The sequence below is a fragment of the Canis aureus genome, chromosome 35 (genome assembly GCF_053574225.1).
Source record: "Canis aureus isolate CA01 chromosome 35, VMU_Caureus_v.1.0, whole genome shotgun sequence".
Taxonomy (NCBI): Eukaryota; Metazoa; Chordata; class Mammalia; order Carnivora; family Canidae; genus Canis; species Canis aureus.
The window spans coordinates 29,379,871-29,398,477 of NC_135645.1; the positions used below are offsets into that span (position 1 = coordinate 29,379,871).

At 40.4% G+C, this 18,607-nt stretch overlaps 1 long non-coding RNA gene across 7 annotated transcripts in view; it reads right to left on the reverse strand.

Moving 5' to 3' along the window:
* Positions 1 to 18,607, reverse strand: part of LOC144305554 (uncharacterized) — a 124,235-nt gene that overhangs the window by 69,322 nt on the left and 36,306 nt on the right. For 2 of the 7 annotated variants that reach the window (XR_013372553.1, XR_013372551.1), the window contains exons 2-4: positions 17,441 to 17,494; positions 7,402 to 7,468; positions 6,938 to 7,128 (exon numbers count right to left, since the gene is read on the reverse strand). The exons of 3 other annotated variants lie outside the window; for them this stretch is intronic. This is a non-coding gene — a long non-coding RNA (uncharacterized LOC144305554). The remainder of the gene's footprint in view (positions 1 to 6,937; positions 7,129 to 7,401; positions 7,469 to 17,440; positions 17,495 to 18,607) is intronic. 2 more of the 7 variants (XR_013372549.1, XR_013372550.1) reach the window with 1 other exon arrangement.

Here is an 18,607-nt window from a genome sequence, read left to right on the forward strand (position 1 = left end):
CCTAAGAGGATGGATAATGCTGAGCTTTGGGAAGCACCAGGAGGACCACCTGGTAAACAACCCTAAGCTTTCTGTTGGGACTCCTGAATGATTGCAGACACAGAGCTAGTTGAAAATAGTTTCACAAAAAAAGAAAAAAAAAAGAAAAGAAAATAGTTCCACCTTTAGAAAACCTGGAATAAGGTTATCTGCAGCTTCCCTAATAGTTTTCCAAAAGCAATAATGAGTCTTCCCTGGAGGAACAGAAGAATCATTCAAAGCCATAAATACCACCAAATTTATTGATTGCAATGTCCAACAGTTCACAAAAATTACCCATCAATAAAACCCAATATATTTTTAAAAATAAGAGAGAGAGAGAGAGAGAGAGAATGAGAGTTAATAAAAGCATTCCCATAGAAGATCCAGATACTGGAATTAACTATAGAATTTTAAATATATATTATGGATGTATTCAAGAAAATAAAATACAAGTTATAAAATCAGTAGAAACCTAGAGTTTATAAAAAAGAACCAAGTGAAGATTCTTAAATACTATTTTTTTAAAGACTTTATTTATTTATTCATGAGAGAGAGAGAGAGAGGCAGAGACACAGGCAGAGGGAGAAGCAGGCTCCACGCAGGGAGCCCGATGTGGGACTCCATCCCAGGACTCCAGGATCAGGCCAGACCCTGGGCTGAAGGCAGCACTAAACTGCTGAGCCACCAGGGCTGCCCCCAAGTGAAGATTCTAAAACTAAAAATCAATTAACTGAAATTAAGAACTCAAAAATGGATTTAATAGCAAATTAAATGGACATAACTGAAATGAGCATTAGTTAAATAAAAAATATGCCAGTGGAAACTATTTACACTGATGCAGGAAAAAATGGAATACACAAAAAGATCACAAAAGAAATATGAAATATGGTGAAAAGGTCTAACATATGTACAGTTGGAATCCAAGGAGCTATATTTGAAAGATTGGCCAAATATTTTCCAGAAGTGCAGAAATTAAACATAAGATTCAAGGATTCCTATTAGTGTTCTTGCTACTTAAAGTATCTTGTATTCACAAAATTATTTTTTAAATTGTACTTCTGTAATAATAATTATAATAGTGATCTCCGTTCTATGGACTTTACACGTATTAATTCATTTAATGCTTACAGCTCTACGAGGTAGTTATTCTTATTCTTATTTGCAGTTAGGAACTGTGGCTCAGAGAACTTAAGTACTTTCCCATGGTCACAAATCCAGCATGTAGCTAGAACAGGATTCAAACCCTGGCATCCAGCTCTGGAGTCCAGCTCCTAAGCACTATGTACATTTTAATGTAAATGATGAATAACACTTCTTTGTGAAAGTGTTGATCAAAGCCTTCCCTGAGGAATATAAAATCCAAATTAATTTTTATTGTAATTAATTATAGCAAGTCTTTAATAGAAAACTGCCCAAGAGTCCATTGCTTAAAACAATATGACAAAATATTTTTAAAAAATGAAATAGGGACAAAGTTAACTGCTTTACAAATTCAGCACTTGATCTGCAGGTGCCAAGAAATGTACAGAGTTATTGTCACTGGTAGATGATCAAACATTTTGCAGAGGGATGACTGGTTCTCTGTCCGGTAGTAAATGTTGGATCTGACTTCTGTACAGGAAGACTTACATTCCTGTTTTGTGTCCTCTTCTCCAATGAATGTGTTTAGTGGGAGAAAGTAAAGAGATCAGTGCGAGTACTGCAGTACCTCAAGCACATCATTACATGATAATAATGATAAAATATTACCTATTTGTATGAACTAAACATCTGTATGATTGGAGTTTTCCCATAATATGCATGCATTCTTTAATATCGAGAAACTGTATTATTTGGCACTCTAGGAATATATAATTTGGGGGAAAGAGAGGGAGATAAAGAGTATTAATGGTATTAGGGTCTTCGTTATTGGCCATGAAGTCCCAAGACTGTCTCCGTTTTCTAACCTTCCTAAGAGTTGAATGGTTAGCTCCACCATTGACTCCATTAGCTACCACAGGCTACTTCAGGTATTCAGCCAATGCCTCTTATTGCCTAAAGTAGTTTAATTTGTCCTACTTCCACAAAGGGGAAAGATGAATTGAACAGAGAAGTAACTTCAAATAAGTCATCTGGGGCCTTTGAGTCATTTTTTTCCTTACCACTAAATTGCAAGATAAATAATACATGCACAAAAAATCAAAACAATAATAATCTCCAGTTGTTGAGTACTAACTATACACAAATCGGCTTACAACCATTAGTTAATTTAATGCATAAAAGAGAATGAAACAAGAACTCAACCAAAAGAGCGGAGGGACTCACGCTCACTGGTTGAGAAAGGAGTTGGCTGGTTAGAGATGCAGCTTTTAGACAGGTCCATAACCAGACCAGTGTATGTCCCAGCATTAAGTGACTTACACAACAAGAAAGTTATCTGAAACATACTTAATTAAACATAATCTCTATTTCTGGGGATACACGATTAATTTAGTGATGTTCCAGGGTGCCTAATAGAAAATTCAATAGACAGCAGTTAAAATTTATTAAGTGTTTATTCACAGCACTGGAAACCATGCTAAAGCATTTTATGTATTTTATATCATTGAATCTTCACAAAAACCATGAGAGACAGGGGTGAGCATCCATATTTTACAGATGAAAAAAGCTGAGGATCAGTGAAATTAAGAAGTTTTCTCTAATGATTATGGATAGAGTTACAGTTAGATTCACTGCTATTGATGTAATCTTTTTTTTTCCCCCGTTAGGAGATTTGTTGTTTGTATTAATTAGAGCATAGATAAGCTACTGTAAGAGACATAAATAAAATTGATTACCAAGATCAAAGTTTATTTCTCAGTCACACAGAAACCAGAGCTAAAAAGGGGCCTTCTACTCTCTCAACACACCATCCCATCTCTAGGTCCCAGGAGTCTATTGTAATGTTTACCTTTGCCTGGACAAAGAGGAGAGAGCACTTACCTTTCAAGGCACAATCTAAAAGCCATACACACAAATCCATGGCTTATAATTGTGGAAGAGCAATGACTAAAATATTATGTGCATATTTCACTTTGCAGTAGACAAGATCATGTATAGATGCAAAGCATGTGAATAAGCTTTTGCTTTGTGCAGTCTAAGGCAGAAGTGCCTGATGTCTCTTTGTATGGTTTATTACTAGAAAATGTGCTACTGGGAGTAATCTTTTTCTCTTGCAGTGTACACTAGAATATTTGTGCTGGGATTAATTTTAACGGAACAGCATTTTGGTGTCTTACAAGGAAAAGCATCACTCTACAATTAAAGAACAAAAAAAGAGAAAAGGTTACACCTGAATGTCAATCCAGGACACTGCCATATCCACAGAGAAAAAATAGTCAAGACTTCTTATCATCACATTTCATCTACTAAGCATATATGATTTTCAGCATGTTGTGTGAAGAAATTGGCAATAAATACATGACTAATTTTCCTCATTGAAGTCTAATAGCAGTCAAGGGAAAATACACTCACCAAATTCACAACAGGGTATGAGATGAAAAACACTACTTCATGACAACAATAATGCCCCGCAAAACCATTTACATGATTGCATATGACTTGCTTTATTGGCACATCCCAATGAGATGTTTAATATTTTAAAGAGCCTACGGCTATCATTCTGGCATCAAAATACCGCAACTTGACTGTGGAAGACAAAAACTGTAATACAGAAGAATTTCTATAAAATTAGTGAGTTTCACTCTTTCCTAGCATTTTTTTTCCACCACTGATTGAAGAAAGAAACAGATTTTAAAACAATTATTGGGCACATTTACAAATGACACCCAAAAACAACAATAACAGACTTTCCAGAGTTGAAAGTAAACAAAGAATGGCTCAGGGATTAATGGGTCTGGCTTCTGAATAAAAAAGCTTCATTGACTTAAAAGGAAATCTGATTTGAATACCCAGAATGATCTAACAATTAAAGCCATTCATAATGCCCATACTGTAAGATAGGATTTTCTACTTTAAAGAAATAAAGACCAAAAAAAATGACTGGATAAAGAATATAATCTATGGCTCAAGTGAAAAATTATCGAACATAATACATATATTTTGGTGAAAGGTTGCAAGCAACCTCATCCTCCTAACAAACACACAGTTGGTATAATTATCAATTTCAAATACTTTTTAAATGTTAAAATTTGTAATTATTCTAAAATTGATGGTTTATATGCATGCCGAATGTTCTTATGAGCTTTAGTTGAGAAAAACGTCCTTAATTTTTTACCATCATTCCTATTATGCAGGGAAGAGTTACAGGATGAATAAAACTCCCACATAGCATTTAATTCAACCTCCAAGCAAGCAGAAATTACAAAAGTGTGAAAAAGTGGGAAGACAAACAATGAACTTCAGAGAAGTGTATATTTGAATATGATTATTTTATTCCTACACTGTCAATGCCATCAATTTTCATCAAAGTATATGTTAATCATACATTATTGTAATGTCAGTTTTTGAATTCAATATTCCTCATTATTTGAACTGTTTTTCCCTCTTGACATCTACCCTCTGTTGATTGATCCTTTCATTGATTCTTTAACAAGTTTTATATCCTCCCAACAGTGAGCGAGGAGAATAACCAGGTAATGGTATGCCCTTGGCGTAAGACATGGAACGGTTTCCCTTCATCGTCCACATCCAGCACTTGGCCATAGAGTTGACTGAAGTCATCTAGAATCTGTTCTGTATAAAACTAGGATACCACCTACTGTTTTTTGAGAAAAACGAGTTGATTTTTTATAGAACAAAACTGTCGTTTGCTTTTTCCATACTCTCATCCATATTATATTTTAATATTTCCTAGACCCGCACACCAATCAGACAAATAACAAAAGGCCTCAGCATCTCCTTCGTCTCCCTACTTGATTCCTCCTATTTTCAAAACAATCATGTAGCAGGGATCCAAGGCTGAAGACAAGATGAATTGAGCAGAAGATCATTAGAAGGAACAATGTGGCACTCATCATTTTGTGCTGTCACAACACCATCTGTGTTGCACCAGACCAGAGTAACTTTGACATGACAAATAAACCTCTTAGGGGAAATGGGGATTCTATTAATTGTTGCACTGTCTGGCCAAACCCTGGTGATATACTCTCCCCTAATGTCGCACGGTACACAACTGTTATTATTGAATTAACAATAGCAATGAATTATGATTTTTAAAATAACATTTATTTCTTCTGGATGAAAAATAAGATGTAAAGTATTATGCTCTCACCGGGGTGGTGCAAATATATTTATGCAGCCTTGTAATTATATTTATCCCACACCTGGGGAACGGACTCCAAAAATACTGTTTTCTTTACCCTGCTAATAAATATTGTTCAGTGAAATGACATCATGTTGGTCCTCATGGCAGCTGTTTGCCTCAACTGCAAAAAGTGCTGAGGTTAGTGGTTGAAATAACGTGGGATCTATAGGCACTGACCTTCTCCTGAACATTACTATCATTAACAACAGCAGCAGCTAATATCTATTGATACTTATTTGTGCTAGCTGCCCTGATTTATGTGGATTATTTCCACTTAAACCTCACAACAATCCCGAGAGCCAGAGGCTTTTATTAACCTTATCATTTTCTAGATCAGGAGTTAGCCGACATTTCTGGTAAAGAGCCAGAGAGGAAACCTCTGAGGATTCGCCGGCCTTATGGTTTGTCGCAGCGATGCAACTGCTTGGGGCCCAGATGCCACCGACAACCACAGGGACGGACGACCACAGGGACGGACAACCGCAGGAAAGGACAACCACAGGGACGGACGACCACAGGGACGGACAACCACAGGGACGGACGACCGCAGGAAAGGACAACCACAGGGACGGACGACCACAGGGACGGACGACCACAGGGACGGACAACCACAGGGACGGACAACCACAGGGACGGACGACCGCAGGAAAGGACAACCACAGGGACGGACGACCACAGGGACGGACGACCACAGGGACGGACAACCACAGGGACGGACGACCACAGGGACGGACGACCACAGGGACGGACGACCACAGGGACGGACGACCACAGGGACGGACGACCACAGGGACGGACAACGACAGGGACGGACAACGACAGGGACGGACGACCACAGGGACGGACGACCACAGGGACGGACGACCACAGGGACGGACAACGACAGGGACGGACAACGACAGGGACGGACAACCACAGGGACGGACAACGACAGGGACGGACAACCACAGGGACGGACAACCACAGGGACGGACAACCACAGGGACGGACGACCACAGGGACGGACAACGACAGGGACGGACGACCACAGGGACGGACAACGACAGGGACGGACGACCACAGGGACGGACAACGACAGGGACGGACGACCACAGGGACGGGAGCCCAACGCGGTGCACGTCCGTTGCCAACCACGCAGCCGGCCACGAAGACTTGGCCCGGGGCAATCGACCGCCCCCCGGTTTTCGTGAAGCAGGGGAGGTGCGGCCGGCGGCACTGCCCGGTGCGAGCTGGTGCGGCCCACGCTTCCTTGTGGGGCTGCTGACCGCTGCGGCGGCTAAGCCAAGCCTCCTGCTCTGGCCCTCGCGGTCTCAGGGTGCGGGGGTGCAGGCCGCGCTGGGCTCCCCGCTCGGCAGGGAGTCGGCCTGGATCCATCCATCCCTCCCTCCCTCCCTCCCTCTCTCTCCCCCCCGTCCCCCCCACCCCCCCCCCGCCCCCCAGCTCCCCTGCGGTAAGCGCTTCCCGGAGCCCCGCGGGCTGAGCAGGGACGCGCCCTTAGAAGAGGATATAGACCCGCTCATCCCGCAGTGGGCCCCCACGTGGCTCCGGAGCAAGCCTGACTTCAAAGCACAAATCAACAAAAAGAAACAGGGCTTGCCCCAAACACGGAGCTCCTCTCTGTTCGGGACTCACTGTGCACAGCAGGCGAACTGCCCCGAGGATCTGCCCTGCGCGGCCAAGGGGACAGACAGGCCCAGGATGTGAGGAAAGGCCCACAGCGCTGGTGGGGAGCACAGGTAAACGCTTGGAGCCACCGCCCAGTGGACTGAACGCGGACTGCAGTGCTATGGGGCGCTGGGGTCGAAGGGAGTCCGGGGGATCTTCTGAAAGAAATGGTTCCATTCCCCTTTATTGATTTCATATGTAGGGCTTCAGGCTGCATCACACATTACACACACACACACATCCGGTAACACAGTGCTTTCCTCACAGAAAGTATAGATAGGGGCCACCGCCTTGGACTCGGGTCATGACCTCTGGGTCTTGCTGGGGGGGGGTCCGCTTCTCCCTCTCCCCTCCCTCTGCCCCCACCCCAGCTCATGCTCTCTCTCAAATGAATAATTTTTTTTTTTTTTAAGTATAGATTGGCTAAGTACCTTTCACAATATCACAGCACCCTTGAAAGTCTCCATGCTAGGTAGCAGTAAAGGTCAGAAGTGACACCTGCATAAACCATACACAAATACAGAGACATACATCTGGGGAACTCAGACACTTGGCACCCCTAGACTGCATGAGTATTTGCATCCGTTTACATCCCCTTATAAATGTAGAAATCAAGCTTAGGTATTAGGAGTGGAACTCTATGGTGAACACAGAAGTAGAATTTTAATTTATACAGAAGAAACATATTTGGAAAATTGCTGCAGCATCATTTAAATGTGTAATTTATTTTGAAATGGGAACATATTTTATCTACAGGGTATTCATTTTCTTAATAACTGAATCTGGCATAACTTGCTGAGAAGACAGCTTGCACTTGCACTTAAGGGAAGCACTCATGGTTATAGGTAGTTGAACGTTTTAGAAGGGAAATCATTTAATCTACTCAATTTAGAGCTTTAGAAGGAATACATTAATGTATAAAAGAAGACCAAAGCATAAATGCTTTTAAATTATCTTTTCCTTAGATAAAAATTATAGTACCGTGGCTTTTAAGCATACATTAAAAATTCAACAATATAGTCTTTTTCTTAGAATTATTTTAAGACAGGTTTCCTCAACCACAGCACTATTGATGTTTTGGGCTGGATGGTTCTTTGTCATTGGTCTGTCCTGTGCATTGTACGATGTGTAGCAGCATCCTTATTAGATACCAGTAGCAACCCCTGGTCATGACAATTCGAAAAATGTCCCCAGACATTGTCAAACATCCCCTGGGGGCAAAACTGACCCTGGCAGAGAATCACTGTCTTAATAAATAATTTTGCTATCAAACTACGGTGTAATACTGTTATGTAACAATTAAATTCCTGTTATTAGTTTTCAATGTGTGAGTGTTCGTTTTTGAAAAATGAGCAAGCCACTTCCAAAGTTCAATTATGAAAGAACTTCAAAATCCACATAAACTTGGGAAACTTTTTAAGGGTAATGAAAATCAGAGGGCCGAAAGAGATAAATCAATTCACAGGGATTCTGAAATTGATTGTAACATATGAATATATCACTTCTGTCGTGGACTTACGGTCTATACACGCATAATGGCCTGGGTCATCCAAGAAATGTGATAAATGATGAGGGAAGAAACAAGGCAAAGTTTATGTTTTAGGAGCTATTATAAAGTAGGAGTAAATAGAGGTTTCAAATCAAGACTTAACAGCAGAGGTTAGAAGGAGCAGAGATTTTCAGGGCGTCGAGCACCAAGTAATAACCAGGGCCGTCCTCTCTACTCATTTTGTGTATTGGCTTAGGGACCTAGAGTACATTTAAAAAGATAGAAACCAGTCTGGTTGAAGAATCTCAGGAGACATATTTTTTACTATCCTATAAGGCAATATCTTTGGATAGGGCCATATCTCTTCTCAAGCCTGATTTAAATGTTTTTGACGTACAAATTAATGTAGACGTATTCCAGTATCTATACCATCATCTCCGACAACCTGCCCCCCATTTAAGATGTCAAGCACATTGCCTGCCACATAGTAGGCACAAATAAATATCTTAAAAAATAACTGAGAGTATTTGGTAAGTGGCTTCTGTCACCATAACAACCAACATTCCATAGAAAGTCCCTCTTTTAGGAATCTTTATGTTTCTTTTTTTTTTTTTTTTGACAACCCACTACTAATGTTCGATACTCCCCCAAAGCAATCCAGATTCCAAAACCTTCAACTTTTCATGACTTCATAGTATCCACAATAGCACTTTTAATACCCTGACACTCTCAGGTAACCTATGGCACATGTTAGATAAGGAAAAAATAGTTTCTTATCTGGAGAGCCAAAACCAGTATCATAGAGGGAAATAAATGTTATGAGATACGATATGCAGCATCGCAAAGCACTTACCTGTGACATAAAAGAATGATCGTGCATTAATAAAATGTATTCAGGTAATTAAATATCAAGTAAATTAAAATAATTCAGTTTCGAGTAACTAAGCCTCGGGCACTCTGTTGGCTAGGTCACAGAGAAAGCCCACAACAGGTTTTAAGTGTTGCACTACTGCGACATTTTCTTAAATTCCCTTTGTATTTTAGGACTCCATAGGTTTAAATGTTAGGGCTCCCTGACATGAGGTCACTCAGCAAAATAACGATTAATATTCAGAACTCAGGGATCACTTAGATCCTGAGGTGAGAATGTAGCAGGAAGTTGAAGCCAAATAGACCGTCAAAAGGGCAAAAACATATTCATTTGCATGTTCCTAAAGGACATATAGAGATCAGCAGTTTTCAACTCTGCTTGCATATTACAATCACCTGTAGAGCTTAACATACTACTGCTGTCCAGATGCCATCCTCAGAAATTCAGATTTAATTAGTCTGGGTTGGGGCCAGAGACTCAATATTTCTTAAGAGTGCTACGGGTAATTCCAATATGCAAATGCTGAGATATAAGTATAATGAAACACCAAGTAAGTAGTATCAGGAATAAGGAATTAGATATTTTAAAAAGATACCCTCTAATCTTTTATTATTTGTTGGTATAGTTCATCAGACGTATCATAGTCAGAAGCCATGAGGCAAATTTGTTGGGATATCCCAGTATTCACAACAGTAGAAACAGAGACAAGAATTTGGGTTGCTGCATAGCAATGTGAATTACAAGTGTCTTCCCCTTCCTCTCACTAAACCTTTGTTAGCATTGCTAGCATCTCTCAAAATCTTGAGACATTCTTCAATATTAAAAGATATAATACCGGGGATCCCTGGGTGGCTCAGCAGTTTAGCACCTGCCTTCGGCCCAGGGCGTGATCCTGGGGTCCCAGGACCAAGTCCCCACATCGGGCTCCCTGCATGGGGCCTGCTTCTCCCTCTGCCCGTGTCTCTGCCACTCTCTCTCTCTCTCTTTCTCTCATGAAAAAATAACATATTTTAAAAATAATAATAGAATAAAAGATATACTACTTTATTGTGGAAACCAATAGAATTCTCTTGGCAAAAAGACCTCCCCCTTCTCTAAAGGTGTTGGCACAGAAAAATGTAGAGAAATGACCTGGCTAATCCAAGTAAAATCAGAGGTTAAGGTATTCATAGTGCTATAAAGAGATGATGACATGCAATGATCAACAGATTTCTCCAGAAAACTGAGAACCTACAAATAAATGACTGTCTCCTACCTGAATGTGGTCATTATATCAACTTATTTGAAAATCAACGATATCACTTTTGATCAACACTGATAAAGTGAGTCTTTTTATGTGCGATTTCATCAAAGCAACTACACAAACTTGAGATGGGGCTGCACCAATTGTGGGTATTTTATTAATTTATTATTAATTTATTTTATTTGTTAAAGATTTGATTTATTTATTTGATAGAGAGAAGGAACACACACAGGGAGAAAGGGAGAGGGAGTGGGAGAGGCAGGCTCCTGGCTAAGCAGGGAGCCCAAAGTGGGACTCGATCCCAGGACCCGGGGATCATGACCTGAGCCCAAGGCAGACGCTAAACTGACTGAGCTCCCCAGGCGCCCCCAGTCGTAGGTATTTTAAAGACCAATGGTCAAATGAGATTTCCTATGAAGTATACCTACATGAAATTTAAAAGATCACACAATGGTTTACACATACACTCCCCAAGTCGCCATAAACTGAGAGAAAACTATTTTTAAGAAATAAATGAATAGAAAAGCAAAGACGTCTAAGGGCAAATACAACAGAACACAACAGCAACAATCTTCGAAGAGCTTGAAAGCAACTTGAAAGAGCTCAGAACTAAGCCTGGAAAAGGGCATCAAGTCTTAGAAAGGAGAGACACTAATTCTCTTCCGGAACTACAGCTACAGAATGAAAAGAGGCCGTTACTCTGTCCTAATCCCAGTAGAAGAGGGGAGTTTTACTCGGTGGAGAGGTAGATCCAGAGAGACCCAAACCTGGCCACTGATACTATACCACTCCTACACCCCAATGTAACTGATTCAGGGGTAGGGTCCTCCAAGATTTTCTTGAACAGAACAATCAGAGAAAAATCATCTTTTACTCAAGTTGCGAATTTGAAAAGATATAAACCAGGAAGCGCTAGGGATTGTGTACAACACCACGTAAAGGAATCTGGGTGAATACAATAGTCAACAAAGAGGCTATCATAAGAATTAGACGGGTGATCTCATTGACATAGATTTTAAAGCTTTAGGAAATCAGATAGTACCTGTTTTTACTCCACCATGATCTCAGGGCTTGACACATAGTAGTTCCTCAACTAACGCTTGTGAAATCAGTGAATCAAGTCTGATTTCTGCCGCTGATATCCTGATGTTTTCCCTGCCTGCCTCCTGTAGCTATCCAAGTCATCTCTCAAAAAAAAAAAAAAAGTGTGTGTGTGTATGTATTATATGTACATAAAATATACATACATACATCTTTTTGCTGAAACTACTTGAATTAGGTTTTTGTCACTTGCAAATAAATAACTTCAATAAGTAAAATTACATCAAAAGAGGAGAGTGAAAAATTATAAAGTTATAAGCCAAAAACATAGATGTGGCTATTTGAGTTGGACTAGGGGATAGTGGATACCCTTTCATCACAGGATGGGAAAAACAACTGCTCTAAACCGGAGAAGCAGTTCATTAAGCAAGGTGACTCAAATATGTGCCTGCCTAAAAACTCAACATTTAATGGTAGAAAAATATTAGATTATTGGAACTCTGGCTTGCTTTCCCAGGGTTCAGTAAGGTCCTACACATGAGAGACAAGCTTTCATCCAAGCTTCTCCATCTGGGAACAGAAAGACCACTGCTAATTTAAACAATTTTTTAAAAGAGATACATTTTCCCGCCCATGGCCATTAAACCCATAATTCCAAAAACTCCTATCTAATGCCTCCTCCAGAACTGCAGCAGTTGAACTGCATCTGCCTTGTATTAAAAATCTGTGTTTGCAAAGTTGAAGGAGGAAACACTATGGCAGCTAAGACTGGATCCCCGAAAGGACCAGTAGCACATCCTGTCGACGCTACTCCCAAACATCTCTTGTCCTGAGCTCCCTACTTGGCAAAAGTATTCACTTTTCCCTCAAAGTAGCATCCAGTCTGTCCCTTGCAAATAGGAGACGCAGGTGTCTGAGCACTGGGGAAGCTCTGTGGAACCGCTCCAGCCTATTGCTTTATCTGATTCAGACAGTGGCTTAAGCCAAAGGCATTGAGCTGAAACCTGAAAAATGGAGTAGATAGAAGACCTGTTGCTAAGAAACAGAGCCCAGATACAAAGTTCCTGACCTTACAATGTCTACTTTTATTTGCTGCTAAATCACTGCCATCAATGAAATTTATGGGCAACTATATGAGACAATGAGAGAGAGAGAGAGAGAAGGCAGGGAGGGAGGAACAAGAGGAGGAGGGGGAGGAAAGAGGAGAGAGAGGGAGGAGAAAGAGATGAAGAGAGGGGGGAAGGGATGAAGGGAGGGAGGGCAGGAGAAAGGAAGATCCTAAGGGAAAGAAAAACCCCACGCCTTGGTAAACAGTGGTGCGTGAATATTTAACTGCGGAGGCAATCCACACGGTCATGATGGAATTGCTCTCCAGAAGTAGACCATTCCGAAGCTGCTGAAGCCTCACTCATAGCCCTTTGGGTATGTCTACGGAGAACCCTGGACAATGGACTTTTTCCCCATGGGCAGAATAAGGACAATTAAATATCCGGTCAAGAAACTCACTCCACTGCCTAGAAAGTGAGTCAAGATGTGGATGCAACTTAATGTTCCAACTTAGCCAGATGAGAACCATAATAGCCAATGTTACTGGAAACATCTCTTATTATGTGTAGGCACTGTGCTAAAAGCACACTGAATCCTCCAAACAACCTTATGTGATAGTTTCCATCATTATGTTGGTTTTGTGGAAAGAAAACAGGCGTCTACAGAAGATAAGAGCATTAAAGTCTGGACACAAGGAATTTGACTTCAGGCCCAGTGATTGTAACTACGCTCCTCTAATGAGTATACAGCAGTGGTCTGGGACCCTTAACAACTCTGATGTTGCACCACATTCTCCCCTTATTTCAATGGTTCTTACCTGTGGGTGATTTTTCCCCTTCGAAGACATTTGGCAATGTGTAGAGACATTTCTGACTGTCAGAAACTTGGGCAGGTTGGTGCTACTGACATCTGGTGGGTAGAGGCCAGGAACGCTGCTAAACATGCTAAGATGCACAGAACAGCCCTCAGAGAAGAATGATTCAACCCAGAATGTCAACAGCGGCACTGTTGAGAAATCGTGCCTTACCTGATAGAAATACTTCCTTGTTTCTTCATTCTATGTTGTGAGTATCAGGTGGTCAAATGTACCATTAGCTACAGAAAGTTGCTGGCTCATAAGAAGCCATGTCTGGGCTTGAATGAGATATCTCTTTGCCCAGAGATTCTAGATTTGGGGCAGGATTCAGTCATCCATGACTGTCACCCACGTGGAAAAGGATAAGAGAATTTCTGCTCATACATGAAACAATTGGGTGTCACACAGGAGTTCTATAAAAATTATATACATGTAGGAAAAACAGATGTAGGTATGGTGCGTTCACAGAGTTTATCCTCGTGGCAAACTCTTATTATTTTTGCTACTATGACCATTCTCCTCCCCTTAGTCTAAAACTTTGTGTTCCTAAATGAATCATCAGTTACAGTGGCCTACTCTTCTAGCCAAAGATGTGAACACACAATCTGCACATAGTTGTACCTCATTCTCCTGACCCTGAGATTATTCCAGAGATGGTTACTTGTCAATATCAGTCCAATAAGAGTCATTCCTTATTATTTTTTTAAGATTTTATTTATTCATTAATGAGAGACAGGGAGAGAGAGAGAGAGAGAGGGAGGCAGAGACACAGGCAGAGGGAGAAGCAGGCTCCATGCAGGGAGCCCTACACGGGACTCGATTCTGGGTCTCCAGGACCATGCCCTGGGCTGAAGGCGGTGCTAAACCGCTGAGTCACCTGGGCTGCCCCTATTTTTTAAATGAGTAATTTGAAGACAATTTCTCTTTCTTCTCCAATCTTTATTCTGGAGAAATATTTTCCTACGGAAGAATCTAAAATACTGAAACCTACACCCACAGGAAGGTAGAAATAAGATTCCAAGAGGAAAGATCCTGGCAACCCTGAGTCTCCAGGTCGGGAGTGTAGGAGCTGCAGGAGAGCCCTTTATTCTTTTGCAAATTACATCATTTTCATGCCAATCATTCTTTTCTTTCCTTAAGTTAGATTTCTGCCCATTATTGCTCCAAGAATCTTGAGGAGTACAATCAGCCCATGGGTATAGCTTTTCACTTAGCTTTTCACTAAGTCAATTTTTTTTTTTTTCAGATATATTCCAGGTATAAAAGTTCTATAATTCTCACGGAGTTCTGCCTTAAGTTTGAGCACCATCAAGCAGAATTAGCAGAGCATTTAAAAGAAACCAAGACTGTATTTATACATTCCAGATACTGAACTGAACAGTAACTGAAATCACAGAACAATGTTCATAGGGGTAGAAACATCAGGACACTGGTCAACCACCAGTTCCAAGGGGGGCCTATGCACGTAATAATAATTATTATTATTTACTGTGGGACAGCTGATTATTATTATTATTATTATTATTACTATTATTATTATTAAAATGAAGCATCTCCTCTAAAACCACACGCTCCTATATTTTCATTTAATTTCCTGGAAAACCACCAATTATAGTGAAAGGAGAAGCAGTAGAAACTCTTCTCTGATCTCAAAATTTTTATTTTCATGGAGTCGCCATCTAGCATTTGTTTCAAAAACTAAAATTCAGACAGCCTTGCAAAAAGACCAGAGCTCAGAATTTAATCACAAGGTCATATTGGGGGAGGAGGTCATAGTAACCTCAGATGAAAGAAAGCACTTCCGTATGCCAGGAAACTATGAGATTTCATGTTCAGCTAACATCATCTCATTCTTCAAAAAAATGGAAGAAAATGAACTCACATGTATTGAGTGTCAAATGCCAATATTCTGCTACATAAAATTTGCTTGGAAATGGCAAAAAAAAGTACCTAGATATCCCTACTTATTATTTTGTAGGTGTGTGAAAGAGAAAGAGACAAAAGGGGATCTTTTACAAGTAAGCGATTTGGGAAGGATTCAAAGAAATATGTGCACTTTAGATCTTGATGGAGATTGTGTGAAGAATGGGAAATAAGAAACAATGATGAATAGGCTATGGAAGACAGACAGGAACACAGGAAGGAGTAAAAGAGAATTAACAGAAATGTGTAAACAGATATATGTATACAATAAATATGAATATATATATTTATATACATAAAGTCTTATTTTATCCCATATATAATAACCCCATACCTGCTTTTCTCACACATTGTGTGATAAAATACACTTTTACAAAAATATAAATCTTGTACATAAACCAAGTGATTTTAGATTAGAAAATCTGACAACTTGAACTAGTCTAAGAATAATAAATACTAGTAGTCTGCAACACGTAAAGATAAAATAATCCAACAAAAAAACATACATGGGAGAAAATTGTAAAATAAAACCGGATATTCATCAACATTGCCATTTCTTCAAAATGGGTCCAGCAAATTATTTCAAGTTATGTCATCTATATACCTGATCCTTAAATCCTAATTTTACTATTGTACTACGGTGGAACATTGGTGGACATCTTTATCAGACATGGTTTTAGAGCTCAATATAATCTGGATTGCTCAAAATATATTTATTTCATCTTTTTATTTTAAACCAATGCTGTATGTCCTATGAGTAATTAAAGCTAAGTGGCCCAATAAATCTACTAGAATAGAGTTTAAACCCCTGTAGCCACTTTTTAAATTAATTTAAAAATAAAAGTAGAGATTATAGAGTTATAAATACTATGCCAAACACATCATATAGTGCTTAGAATTTTGCTAGCTAGCTCACATGAAAACGAATATTTATTATTAAATTATATAATATACTAACTATTGTTCAATAAATGTACCTAAAGAGCTAGGAGTGTGAAATTCATTGCCACTCAGTTCTTCTCCTTGGAATCAACCCCATTCAAGTGAAGTCCAAACAATGAGTTGCATTCTATTGAACCACTTATTTTAGTCGTGTGGGTTTTTTTGGCTTGTTCATTGTTGTTTGGGAGATGTTTTGAAGGAATGTGACTATTGCAAAATCTGTAGGCCATCCTCAGGAGAATTTATATCGGCACCACAAATTTGAAAGTTTTGAACGTACTGTAGGTACCGAACTACTTGAAATCCCTTGTATCTCCCTTCCACAAACGCTAGATCAGGATAGATTGCATGGTTCTCAAACCAGCCTTTAAGGTGAAAAATGTGTAGATAAAATAGTTACCAGATAACAGCTGCCGAAAGTTCATACATTCACATTTCTTACAATGTCAGCATTCCTCCATGTGGTGGAATGAATTGTGTCCCCCTCCCGCACCCCTTGCCCCAGACTCCTATGTTGCAGCCTTAACTCCGAAGGTGGCTATATTTGGAGACAGGGCCTTTAAGCAGGTAATTAAAAGTAAATGAAGTCACAGGACTCGTGTCTCTATAAGAAGATTAAGAGATGTCAGAGATCTCTGTCCTTTGAGAAGGCAGCCAACCGCAAAACAGGAGGAGAGGCTTCCCCAGAAACAACCCTGACGGCACTCTGATCTTGGACTTTTTACCTTCGGAACCATGAGAAAATAACTTTCCATTGTTTAATCCACCCAGTCTGTGGTATTTTGTCATGGCAAACTGAACAGACAAGCACATCTGCAACCTTCCGCTTCTGGCTTATTCGATCATGATGAGCGCATATGTTGGCATTTATTATCTTTATGTGATTATCGATTTGTTCATTCAACAAATATTTACTGATTGTCTACCGGATGTTAGAAATTGTCTTAACTCAATGTCTTTATTCTCTGTATTAGTCAGGGTTCTCCAGAGATATAGAATAAGATATATAGATATATATACATGTCTCTTTTCACTGTATGTGTGTTGTAGGAACTTACTGTAGGAATCTGCTTACACAGTTGCAGAGGCTGAGAAGTCCAATAATCTGCCATCTGCAATGAGATGAGAAGCCAGTGGTATGATCAGTCTGAGGCCAAAGCCTGAGAACTGGAGGTGTCACTGGTATAAGCTCCAGAGTCCAAAGGCCCAAGAACCAAAAGCAGGAAAAGATGTCCCAGTTCAAGGAGAGAGATGGGACATTGATCCTTCCTTCACCCTTTTTCCCCACTCAGGTCCTTAAAGGATTAGATGATGTCCTCCCACATGGCTGAGAGCAGATCTCTATCTACTAAACCCAAGAACCATCTCTTCCTGAAACACCCTCACAGACACACCCAGAGACAACATTTTATCAGTCATCTGGCCCCACCAAACCAGTCAAGGTGACATAACAGTAGCCATCACGTTCTACAAATATTCTGAAATCAGATGTCACCTTCTCCTTAGAGCAGAGACACTGAACTAGCCTGCCTCCTTCCCACTGTTCTCCAGTCTTCATAACCACCCAACAGAAAGCTGAGCCATAGCCACATGGTGGCCAAAGCAGGTCAAAGTATGAACTTCCTCCCCCCTTGCACCCTTGGTTCTGTTAAGAAGGAGAAAGAAAGGAAATAACATTTAGGCAAATACCATATGAGATGCTGTATGTATTTTACTTAGCAAATATATAGGGTGGGAAGTCTCTAGAAATCGTATTTCTTTAAGAGTATTCTATAGGATTAGAACTCAGAATGGCAGGAATTTAAAAAACAAGTTTCAAATTAAGACCTTTCTCTTCAGGGGCATATGGGGGGGGCGGTGGTGCTCAGTGGTTGAGTGTCTGCCCTTGGCTCAGGGTGTGACCCTGGGGTCCTGGGATCCAGTCCTGCATCTGGCCCCGAGGGGAGCCTGTTTCTCCCTCTGCCTGTGTCTCTGCCTCTCTCATGAGTGAATAAATTTTAAAAAATCTTAAAAAAAGAAAAAGAACATTCACATCAAAAGAAAGGCTTATAACCATCTCAGCAACACTGATTTCTTTCTCCATGACATCCCTACAGAGACCGTCCTGCATCTTGATGCTCCATTTCACGTCAGCTGTAGTTGGACTTTGCCAGCACTGCATCGCAGGAACTGAGGGGCAAACGTAACACAGCAGTCCAGGCTGGCTAACACGGACACGTGTGACT